The sequence below is a fragment of the Pelobates fuscus genome, chromosome 6 (assembly GCF_036172605.1).
Source record: "Pelobates fuscus isolate aPelFus1 chromosome 6, aPelFus1.pri, whole genome shotgun sequence".
NCBI lineage: Eukaryota > Metazoa > Chordata > Amphibia > Anura > Pelobatidae > Pelobates > Pelobates fuscus.
This window is the reverse complement of record NC_086322.1, coordinates 260,903,781-260,916,756: the sequence shown is the minus strand read 5'-3', so window position 1 is coordinate 260,916,756 and position 12,976 is coordinate 260,903,781. Positions and strand designations below refer to the sequence as shown.

The 12,976-nt window shown below is 37.3% G+C and overlaps 2 protein-coding genes across 2 annotated transcripts in view; one reads left to right on the top strand and one right to left on the bottom strand.

Annotated features, from left to right (window-relative positions):
* USH1G (USH1 protein network component sans) overlaps window positions 1-12,976 on the bottom strand; it is a 784,266-nt gene that overhangs the window by 714,898 nt on the left and 56,392 nt on the right. The gene's annotated exons all lie outside the window — the stretch shown is intronic.
* LOC134566151 (proton channel OTOP3-like) overlaps window positions 5,195-12,976 on the top strand; it is a 73,040-nt gene continuing 65,258 nt past the window's right edge. The window contains exon 1 of the mRNA XM_063425857.1: window positions 5,195-5,211. The gene's annotated coding sequence lies outside the window, so the exon portion shown is untranslated. The remainder of the gene's footprint in view (window positions 5,212-12,976) is intronic.

The following is a 12,976-nucleotide window of genomic DNA, read 5'->3' as shown; positions in this document are numbered from 1 at the left end:
CCACTATATAAAACCTTCACTTAGATTTATTTATATGCACTTCATTGTGGAAATTTAGTTTTTTTTATCAAACGAATATGTTTCACCTAAACATAGTAGTTATACAATTCTATTATCTTGATTGTCATGTGATCTGGAATATTAACAATCTTTTCTAAATAAAGCCCCAAACAAAAAATACAATACAATACAAAGAGTTTTATAATAGGCCAAGTAGTTGATGTCCGAATAACAACGGAATCAGTCAAGAAAACTACAAAATGATTTAATGTGTGAAGGAAGACGCCTCAACGTAATGACAGCAAGTGGTGCACATACACAAACAAAATTTGAAAAAGGAACCATGACCTAATAAAAGATTTTACACACATGGGTGGTCATCAAACATCCCTGCTTGAAGGCCTTTTAATTTTGATCACTTCAGCTGTAAGTTACGGACTGAGATGGTGAAGATACTCAACCAGATTTCTTTCATTTTATTACTAGATTATTACTCTACTATAATAATATTACTACCATTGTTTACTACTGAAATATTTTGTTCTTGACGTTACATGTATTTATTAATAATCTGTCTGTTAGAAATGTGGTTGCCATACTTACTTGTTCATAGCAAATGGCTAGCCTGCTCCATTCCCCCTGATCCCCCCCACTCACCCTGCTTGCCATTCCCAGCCATAAATGCCTTTTAAGTAACTGTTGTATCTTTCTTCCCTAGCCCCCAAGTCATCATACATCCCTGCATGAAGGCCTTTTAATTTTACTCAGCTCTACCCAACCACCCTCCCATCCTCCTGCCCACCCTGGTTCCTTCTAACTATATAGCATGCTCTTCCAGCTGTTTGGAACCATATCCAATCACCTCTTTATTCCCTTCACATGCTATCAGCTGCTGCAGTTATACTATTAACTCTATCTGCCATCATGTAAAAATCCCTCTGCTACCTCTTGTCTCATCACCCCAGTTTCACCTTTAGATTGAAAGCTCACAGGCAGGGTCCTCTACCTGTTGTATTGGTCTGTTCTTATTGTGTTTGTCTTTTCCCAATTGTACAGCACTGCGGAATTTGTTGGCGCTTTATAAATGCCTGTAATAAATAAAATAAAATAAAAATACGCAGATCTCATGGATCAGATGCATTCACTCTATAGTAATTAATCTAGGATTACCTAGGATTCGTGTCCTCTTCCAACCCACCCAACATTGGTCTCTAGATGAACTCTCACTAGCCTACAAATAGCGAGTGGTGATTTTGTGTGGCAACATAAATGCACAGGGTGGCAAGAAACCTTTTGTATCGACCTACATCGTCTTAGTCTACCTAATCTATACTTTTACTACTTATCAGTTAGTTAGCAAACAAAATATACACAAGGTGTATAGTTGTGTAGGCGCTTCCAACTTAAAATAGACAATAAAAGTAAGTGTGACAGAAAGGTGTAATCCCTTAACACCTAACGGTAAAGTGAAACAATTAAATAATTCACACCCACTTAGGAAAATATACAGAGTAAAAAGGATATACCACCTATTGCAGATATAGATATGGTGGTTACATCTGTAAAACAAATGAGACATACATAGTGTTTTCCATATAGGTAAGAGGCTCCATCCTTGTGAGTTCAATCCTCATATGATACAATTGTTTGTTTTTACCTATATGGAAAACACTATGTATGTCTCATTTGTTTTACAGATGTAACCACCATATCTATATCTGCAATAGGTGGTATATCCTTTTTACTCTGTATATTTTCCTAAGTGGGTGTGAATTATTTTAATTATCAGTTAGTTAGGTCAGATAATCTCCTGGAGTGCCCCTCCCGCCAGACAGATGTAGGTATGTGGATTTAGAATACCTCCTGATAGGTGCTGACTTACCACAATTCTAAATATGGGTGCCTAGGTCCCAAAGGCGTTGCTATAAACAAACTATTTGGCAATAACAAACTCCATTAGAATTTGGGAGGCAACTTACAAGATGTACTCACTGGCTTCCTCTCCTTCCCTCTGATCCCCATCTTGTGAAATAGAACATTCTCACCAGATATAAGGGCCCAGGATTTTAGAGGCTTGGAGGGTACATGCGATACATGCATCTCTACCTAAACCAATCAATGCTTAGCTTTACCAATCTTCAGATTCGACCCACTTAACTCCCTCTGACCATTTTCTTATCTTCAAATTAGGAATTTTACCCAGGTGAATCAGGAGGCTGGTAAACCCCTAACCATTTTTGAAAAACAAACTACAACTACTATAAGGCGGACATAGACTCTAAACTGCCCAAAATAAAAGCAAGACACAAAATATATGCAAAAGTACAAAATTTATTATGAAGGGTGGAAGCTATATTGCCGCTAATCATATGGAAAAGAAAACTTACTGTGAGTAAGATTTTAGTTTTCCTTGAGGTTTGATTGTTATATTATACCAACACCTCTGCTCGGCATTGAAAGAATGGGGTACTTTGAGATACATTGATTAATGCAAGGTTGATCTGGAACAGAAAGAGGGAGGATGGGAGAATATTTGGGAAGCTTGCTCAAAGGTGTCAGTCTGTATAATACTCCAGGGGCAGTCAAATAAAATGTTATTTCAATGGTATAACAACATGGTGCAGAGCATAGGCAGACCCACCACAGACGATTGTTTGAGTGCAGTGAATGTGGCACATTTTTTACATATTTGATGGAGTGTCCCTAAGGTGACCAGATTCTGGAGGTAGGTGTGCAAACTTATCACTGGAACTTCTCATAGACAACTGAGTCTCAAACCTGGGGCTCTTCTCCTGTCTAGGCCCTTGGAGTCGTTGATCTCTAGAGAACAGAATCTACAACAAAACAAAATTTCAATAGCAGCAAGGAGAGCATTAGCTTAAACATCGTTGCAGGTAGATATGCCACTGTTAACAGTCATCCCGAAAATTAAGACACATATCTAATGGACAAACTAAAGCCACTGTTAACATCAGTCTTTGCGAAGATTAAGGATACGTAGTTAATGGACAAACTAAAGGCACAATACATTACCAGCCTTCCATAAAACTTACATATAAAGTGAGCACAGTGCTATAAACACCCAACAAACATATACAACATATAGTAAAAAGGAAAATGCCGCCCCTCTAAATATTCTTGTGTAAACAAACATCCTGTTTATCAGAAGATTGTGGAATATTTGTATGATTTATGTTTACACAAGAAGATTTAGAGGGAAAATATTTGCTACTACTTTTAGTACTTTTTGTTAGTATTTTCTACTCTAGTACATTTTATCTTATACTCTATGCTAGTATGGTTGGTGTTTACTGCACTGAATGCACTTTATATGTCCTTTTTTTTGTTTGTCCTTTTTTTGGTTGAGTGAGACACTTGTTATTTAGAGCAGCACGTACACTTTAGATGTTCTGCTAATCATTTAGTGAAGCAAATTATAAAATTACATGTTGTGATTAACTTGCCTACAACTTGGCCATAAAACTTGGCCATTGGAATCTTATCAAGAAAACCAGGGAGCGTTTGTTGGGCTCTCCCCGGTGACCTTCTCATCTTCGTCTCCTTACTTCTCTTATTCAGGTTGGGGTGCGATGTGTATAATTGTACTTTGATTGAGATAATGCCTTGACATTTATTTAAGATACAATACCGCTGACTGTATCTTAAATAAAGTGTTTTTTTTTTTTTTAAAAGGAACAATGATTGCAAGTTAAAGGCACTTCACAGAATAGTTGCTAAATGCCATGAACATACAGGCTAAAAGTAACCATGAATTGAATCATCATGTATGTGACCTAATCTCAACAAAGACTGTATATTGTATGCGCCATGAAGCTGGGATTGCTGGCAAGACTGCAGTTCCACCTTTACTTGTATCCACGGATAGTGCTCAAATACACATATAACTTGGTTTATGTCATATGTATTGTGAATAAATAAATAAATATGCAGGGTTATTCACTAAAGTGATTGACAAAGCGTCCCCATGTTGTAGACTTTGTTTCCCCAATGTCATTTAAAGACAAGGATACATCTCAAGAGTTAACTTGCCCGGCCGCCCCATGAGTCCTATCTACGATTCCCCTGGTTCAGTTACTTCCCTCTCCCAAATTCATCCTAACACTCGCTCCCTGGCAGTCGTTCACGCGTAAGACCTTGGAAACAGGCTTTAGTGGGACTTAGCCAAGACCGCTATTTAACTCAAATCGGCTATGTGTTGTCGCGGCTCCCAGTCATATTTACCCAGTGTAAGTATCCCTTTACCAATGTGGATCCAGGCGCTGTTTGGACAGATTGGGTGCTTGGAAACAAGCTATCTGGGGGTATAGGGCATGTGGGAGTTCGGTATTGTATTGTGTGTTTTTTCTGGGTTTTTGTATGTTGAACCCTCTGTATTCGGGAGATAATTAGTTTTCTGGTTATCAACTCAATTATTTCCCAGACACAGAGACACCTGGGAGAGTTTATGTGTCCATGAATGGAGACCCCATTCTGGGGGTCTCTGTATAAATTATGTGTGTTTTGCCTGAATAAACTAGATCTACTCCCAGCATTAAGTCTTAACTAATTTATGGGGGGGAATGATATACTAGCTATAATCACTACTTTGTCTGGAAAGAGCTATTACACTACGGGTAGGGAAATACTTGGCGGTGAAAATACGGTGGTCTGCCACAGTGAGGATTCAAGGTGAATTCAAAGTAAGGTAAAAAAAAAGCCAACTGGAAAGAAAAATTCTCTAAGTCAGCTATGCTTTCAATTTGGCAAATCTGGTCTTAAATTTGATTCACTTTGAACTCTCACTTTCGTAAATAGCCCTGATAATGCTAAGATTCAAAACCTCCACTTGAGCATGTGCAAGTTGCACTCGCAGCCACATACAACATGTGGGCCACAGGTGGGAAGGTAGCCACTGTATGATCAGTAACCTTTTAATTATCGAATTCAGTATCTAGATAAGTGTGGCTGCAAAGACTGTAGTTACGTCTTCAGTGACTGTTTACAAGTGTCCCTGTTTCCTGCTCTTGGAACAAAGGCAGCATGCCATGTAACTGACAGCTATCGGCTCTTTCATGCTATAGAATTAATGAGCCAATTTTTAAAGCAATTAATAAAATGGGAGGGTAATTCAGAAAGCAAACAAAATAAATATCAATGAAAGTCAGAGTCTGCTCCGCATTGCTTAGGACAAGGAGCAGCCTCATACATCCTGTAAGTAGAAAGTGCTTTTAGGAAAATTATGGGGGATCAGGCTTTATTGGGAGAGGGGGCAGTCAGTGACTTAAATGTTAACTTAAGTGTTTATATCACATGTGATCAATATGTTAGGATATATGTTTGATACACATGTTTGTAGAATAAGGTTTACATTATGGATTTAAAAAAAAAAAATAGTTTTACGTATTGTGTTTTGTTAGAGGTGAACGTCTATGTCCTAATGTTTTAAAGGTAAAGTGTATGGAGGCTTAAGCACTAAACATTGAGCTAAATTAAAAATCATATTGTGAAAGGTAGGCTAAAATTAGCTGATTGGGAAAGAAATCTCCAATCCTGCAGTAGTAACAGCTTGGCTATTTTACCTACATTTTACAAATAGGTTTTCAATTCACTACAATATTATGTTTAGTGACTGATCCCTCTGAAATATATTCCTGGTAGTGACATTGTATGGCATATAAAAATACCACATTTTGTGTCTTGTGTGCAAACTGTGCCCCCTATATAGAAATATCATCACCTGGATTAGAGGTAGGTAAATAATATATAGTAAATTGTGAGATGGAAAGACTAGAGTGATAGCATAATAAGTGTGTGCTGAATATGGATGAATTGAATCAAGCCATGTGCTAGACATATTGCTGATCTGATATACCAACAAGATTTGAGTAACTGCACTCATTCAAAAGAACAAATCAGGGGCAAGCGTAATCCCCACATAGTATTGAAACCAGTTTAATAAACGTTTTTGATATATTTAATACATTGCCACTTTAAATAAATTATAACATTGTATTATGATGAATTATGTTTTGTATTTTAACTATGCACTTTTTTAACATCAAATGAGACATGGTCACCTTCATTCATAGCACTTTAGAGTTTTGTAATTTTTAATTCTGGTGAAAAATATATTTTTTGTAATAAAATGTTTGTGTCTCTCTCCCTATATATAAATATATATGCTATAATTTATGTGTCTTTATATTTGCACATTAGAGTTTTTATATATGTTAATTTCTATGTATATAAATTATATGTATATAGATATATAGTGTAAATATATACATTTTTGAATTTATTTTGGTGCAGCCAAATGGTGTTTTATATTCATTTTCTATGACCCAGAATTATATAATTAGGTATTTTATATATTTTATTACCTAGCCATTTTACTTATCTGGCTTATACTAGTGTTTTTTATTCTTAACACTTATTTAATTATATTGTAACATATGCTCCCTTTTTTAACACATCATGTGTGCTTCGCTTCATATTTGTGTTATTTTTTTGTTTAGTGTGTTCTTGGTTGCACTCTTTTTAGGCCCTTGGTTGGCATCTCAGTTTGGTTGGCATTTGGGCTGCCACTTCCCACCTCCTCATTTAATAATCAAACGTATGATGCCATTGTGCCTCTCACACTTGACATGAACATCCTTTTTTTTTTGCATCCATACGTGATTATCTTCTACATTTGATATGATGCCTCCATGTCTAGCATGCGGACGCCTAACGTCATTTACGTGATCGGGCAATTTACTTTTTTAATTTTTCTATGGCGCTCGTCTACCAGGATTTTGCGGTGCTGTTACATTTTGGGTTCCCACTTAGTCGTTGGTTGAGCAACCTATACTGTTGTCTATTTCCATTTTAAAAGCACACATGGTGGATCTTATATGAAAGTGAGTATATAACTCTATAATTCAGATTTGGATAATTGGTTTGTTATGATGTATGGTACTTCACTATAATTGCACTGCCTATAAATAGGATGTATTTCAGTTTGGGTGTCAGCTTGACAAAGACCCATTATAGGTTCGAAACGTTGCTGTATACAAGATGTTGCTGAACTATAACTCCCATGATTCTCTGGTTATCTTTTACATTCAAAGAATTCTGGGAGGCCATAACATCTGGACGGGAGAGTTTAAAGGGACACTGTTGGCACTTAACTGCTTCATATTATTGAAGTTGTCTGGAGTCGTCTGGCACTGTCTTTTCAATCAGAAAAAAAAATCTATTTTAACCCCTTAAGGACCGGACTGTTTTTGCGATGTTGTACATTTGCGACCAGGCATCTTTTTACACTTTTGTGGTGTTTGTGTTTAGCTGTAATTTTCCGCTCTATCATTTACTGTTCCCATACAAATTATATATTGTTTTTTTCAGGACAAAAGGGGCTTTCTTTACACACCATTATTTATATAATCTCATGTAATTTAATTTTTAAAAAATGAAAAAATATGATGAAAAATTGAAAAAAATACATGTTTTTTGACTTTTATGTGAAAAATGTTTTACTAATCTACAAAAGCGAATGAAAAAAACTGCTAAATAGATTCAAAATGTTGTCCTGAGTTTAAAAATACCCAGTGTTTACATGCTTTTTGCTACTTTTTTGCATGTTATAGGGCTATAAGTACAAGTAGGATATTGCGGTTTCAAAACATACATTTTTAAAATGTATCAATAGTGACATTGTAACACTATTATCTGTCATAAATCGCTGAATAACACCCCACATATACATATTTTTTTAAAAGTAGACAACCCAGGGTATTCAATATGGGGTATGTCCAGACTTTTTTAGTAGCCACTTAGTCGCAAACACTGGCCAAAGTTAGCGTTCATATTTGTTTGTGTGTGAAAAAAGTAAAAAACTAAATTGAACGCTAATTTTGGCCAGTGTTTGCGACTAAGTGGTTACTAAAAAAGACTGGACATACCCCATATTGGGGTATTTGCAATACCTTGGGTTGTCTTCTTTTGCAAATGGTATGCCATCATGGGGGTAATTCTCATTCCTGGGCTACCATACGCTCTCAAAGGCAACGTAACCAACCTGGCCATTTTCAATGTAAAAATATTTGACCCATATATTTGACCCTGTAACTTTCAAAAACGCTATAAAACCTGTACATGGGGGGTACTTTTATACTCAGGAGACTTTGCTGAACACAAATATTAGTGTTTCAAAACTGGAAAATGTATCACAACAATTATATCATCAGTAAAAGTGCTGTTTGTGTGTGAAAAATGCAAAAAAAGTCACTTTCACTGACAATATCATCGCTGTGTTATGTTTTACTGTTTTGAATCACTAATATTTGTGTTTAGCAAAGTCTCCCGAGTAAAACAGTACCCCCCATGTACAGAATTTAGGGTGTCGTAGAACGTTACAGGGTAAAATACAGTGACAGCAAATTAAATTCTCTGGACTTTCGGCTTGGGTTGGCAGGCAGGTCCCTTAAATTGCAATCAATAAAATAACTTAATTATGTAAAAATATTACATAAATACGCACGTAGAATTTAAATATATATGCATATTTATATATTTGAAGTCTACGTGTATATTTATATAATTATTTATGTAATTTTGTATATGGACATATGAATAGTTCATATTCTTTTTATTTATTTATATATACATAGATATATATACAATTTCATTCTAAGTGTATTTTGATATAAATATATATATATATATTAATATCAAAATACAGTTAGAATAAAATTTCGTATAGATATATAATTTTTTTTAATTTTTATTATTATTTTTACATGTTTAATTTAATTTAAATGACTTTTTATTTGTATTTTATAATATATATATATATATATATATATATATATATACAATATATATAGTTATTATATATATTATATATATACGTGTGTAATTTAATTATAAGTGTATTTTTATATTAATATATGTACATATTAATATAAAAATACACTTAGTATGACATTATATATATGATATATAGACATATATTATATAGGTATAATATATGTCTATATATCATATATATATATACACATATATAATAATCATTTTTTTATTAACTATAACTTTAATTTTTTTTTTTTATTTTACACTTGCAGGGAGACTGCCTGTCAGCACAGACAGTCCCCCTGCAGGCAGACACATGGACACCTATTGTGACCATGTGGTCGCCCTGTTGGGCGATCACATAGCCACAGGGGTCCTAATCCGCCATGGGGAGACTGTCTGGGCTGCAGGCAGTCTCCCCACACCGGGAGCACCGCCGATCGCCGCCGGGGGAACGACGGCGATCGGGTAAGTACCTCTTAAATTTAGGACGGTTCAGGGCCGTCGTCGGTCGTCAAGGGAAAAATGCCGATGACGGTCCTGAACCGTCCTGCGTCGTTAAGGGGTTAATGTTTTAATAATAAACATTAATTGGTAGCAGCCCATCACGAGGAAGTAGTAGCCTGGGCAGCAATGGATTGGCAATGTACCTGGCTAAGAGTATGAACTGACCTTCTTTCAGCCTATCACAACTCGGGCTTAGCCACACTTCCCATAGGACCTGGGCTGTTGTTGGCCATAGTCTCTAATTTAGTGTTAAACTGCTAGAAAATTGTTTAATAACGGCGGGGAAAGTGCCAGGAGACTCCAGACACTATAATGATTTCAATGACATGAAGTTGTTATAGTGCCTACATTGACCCTTTAAGATCTCTAAGGCTTTAATTGAGCAAATGTTAGCGATGACATCAGTAAAAGATTGTTGACTATCTTAAAGAGAAGTGCTTGATTGCGATTCATGTTGACGTTTATAAAAAAAAAAATATCACTTTCAAAGTCTTTGCTTAATTTATTATACAGGAATACCCACAGGTTACACATCTGGATCTTACATTGGATCTTACATTGGGTAAATCTTTTGCAGTTTACAGATATGCTATGTTCTATTTGCAGTTAACATGACTCGTTCTTGAAATTGAGATGCAAATTTGTGACCTGCAAACATGCAAGTGTATGATGTCATGGGCATGTTTGTGATATATCTGTGTTTATCTTAAACTTCAATATGCATAACTTTCCACATGCCAGGAGTGACCCTTTAAACTGCAGACACCAGGGATGTGTAAATAGAGTCACACGGGGTTATTCATTGAACTCCAACTTTTAGCAAATTAAATCCCACTGGTAAATACTGTATGTAGACAAAAGAAAATAGGTGTTCTGGAAAAAGACTACAACTCAGCTGTAGTCAAACTGTCGCTATCTGAATTGCAAACATAAGGCTAAAATAGCCTAGGTAGACAAAATCTGAGATTTTTTTGTAGAGCAGCTATTTTTGTCTACATTTTGCAATTGGAATTTATTTAGCTAAAATTTGTTAGACTCAATTTGTATTTTTCATTTATATAACAAAGTCATATTCTGAAATGCCTAACAAATTTACAGTAGCGATACAAAACAGAATATAAGTGACAAACAAGTTTAGATATAGTCAGAAGAAAAAGGTGGTCCAGGCACTCCATGAATCCAAGCGCTTTATTGGACATGACATGTGTCCTAAGAGTATCCTAACAGGGGGTAACCCGTGGACCCAGGTGTCCGTGGAGCACAAGGTGGATACCTCAGAGTCTAGATTAAATTAAAAACATACATTATTAGGTTCCAACATTTTGACAGAATATAGAAAAGGAAAAAATCACTCTAAAACACAAAGAAAAAAGAGGATAACTTCCTAGGGGGGAGCTCAATAAGCTTCAATAGTCCTAATGAATATATAGGCTGAGAAAAAATATATATATATGATGAAGTAGAGGGTGGGTCTCAAAAAAACATAAGAAGGATTTGAGATGCACAACAAACCCCTTAATAATGTCTCCTCGGGTCAACTAGATACTGTATCAGAGTTACAAATAACATATTCTGTATCAAAATGTTGAACAGACACTATGTAATGTACACTTGTCACAAAAATAACTCACTTCAAACCAGTAAGGAAGACAGAATATGCAAGGCAGGAGGTTTATACTATGAACTGCAAAAGCGCCTTTATCAAAGTCTGTTAATGTCAAATAAAGCTGCTTGAATTGATGGCATTGAAGGTTTGCCAGCCCTTGTTCCAGTTTATCCCTACTACTGTTTATTTGACTGTGGCTTCCTTTTCTACTGTGGACTACAGTGAACGCGTTTATGTGAACAGAAACAGGGCTTGAAGTGGGCCTTCTCAAACAAACTTACATATGATATTTATCAAGTATTTACTGTTTTGAAGTATACATATGATATGATGTTGTATATCTTCTTGAATGTTACTCTGTATGCAAAACAATTCAGTTGTTTAGATTTATATTTGCTGTATAAAAACGACTCCTCCTTGTTACAATTAAATGCAGTTTAAACACCTATAAACTACATGCAGGGTAATGCTGGTAATATGTTAAGAGGCATGACCCCCAAGAAATGACCCTCCTACAAAAAAAAGCAGGCAAGCAGGAGGGTGGCTAAAACATATGTTTTGATGTTTTATATGTAGGGGTATCTGTGTATGTCTGTGCTTCTGACAATGTACCCATGTGTGTTTGTGTATATCAACAAGCAGTGCATCTGTCTGTCTCTTGCAGAGGGTCTCTCTGTGTGCAATTGGAAATTTATATCTGGGTTTGCCTCGCAGTGTGTGTCTGTATGTGAGTGTGTGTATCTGTCAGTTCTTTTTTATATGTATGCAAGTGTCTGGCCCATAGCAGTAAGTATAAGTGTGAAAGAGTATGTACATGGCAGTGTGTATCTATGTCATAGGCGTGCGCAGCCTATTGCATTAGGGTGTGCACCCTCAAGCACAAGCACACGCGGCGTGTATATATATATATATATATATTTATATGTATATGTATGTATATATATACACATATATACACACACACACAAAGCTGTGTGTGTGCTGTGTGAGGGTGCTGTTAGTGTGATGTGTGTGTGCTGGTAGTGTACTATGTGGGTGAGGGTGTTTGTGTGTGAGTGTGTGCACTTGTGAGGGTGCTGTAAATGTACTGTGTGTCAGGGTGCTGTTTGTGTGTGAGGGTACTGGTAGTGTTTTGTGTGTGTGTGTTAGGGTCCTGTTTGTGTTTGTGAGGGTGCTGTGTGTGTGGGTGCTGTATGTGTGTGTGGGTGCTGTATGTGTGTGTGGGTGCTGTATGTGTGTGGGTGCTGTATGTGTGTGGGTGCTGTGTGTGTGGGTGCTGTGTGTCTGTGGGTGCTGTGTGTCTGTGGGTGCTGTGTGTCTGTGGGTGCTGTGTGTCTGTCGGTGCTGTGTGTCTGTGGGTGCTGTATGTGTGTAGGTGCTGTATGTGCGTGGGTGCTTTGTATGTCTGTGGGTGCTGTGTATGTCTGTGGGTGCTGTGTATGTCTGTGGGTGCTGTGTATGTCTGTGGGTGTGCTGTGTATGTGTGTGGGTGTGCTGTGTATGTCTGTGGGTGTGCTGTGTATGTCTGTGGGTGCTGTGTATGTGTGTGGGTGCTGTGTATGTCTGTGGGTGCTGTGTGTGGGTGCTGTGTATGTCTGTGGGTGCTGTGTAGCTGTGTTGGTGCTGTGTATGTCTGTGGGTGCTGTGTATGTGTGTGTGTGTGCTGTGTATGTGTGTGTGTGTGTGCTGTGTATGTGTGTGTGTGTGCTGTGTATGTGTGTGAGTGATTGTGGGGGGTGGAGGTGGGGGTACATTATTTAATATCCCCCCTCCCTTCTTACTTTATGTGGGGAGGGGGGATTCTTGTTCCTTGTCCCTGGTGGTCCAGTGGAGGTGGAGGCAGATCAGTTATCCCCCCTCCCTTCTTACCTTATGCCTGGGAGGGGGGATCCTGCTGCTGCTGCCGCCATCCTTCCCTGGTGGTCCAGAGGAGAGTGAACTCTAGCCCCGCAGGGCTAGAGTTCACTCACGCGAGATCTGAGCGTTGCCGCGGCAACGCTCAGATCTCGCGAGAGGAACCCGGCGGAGCTG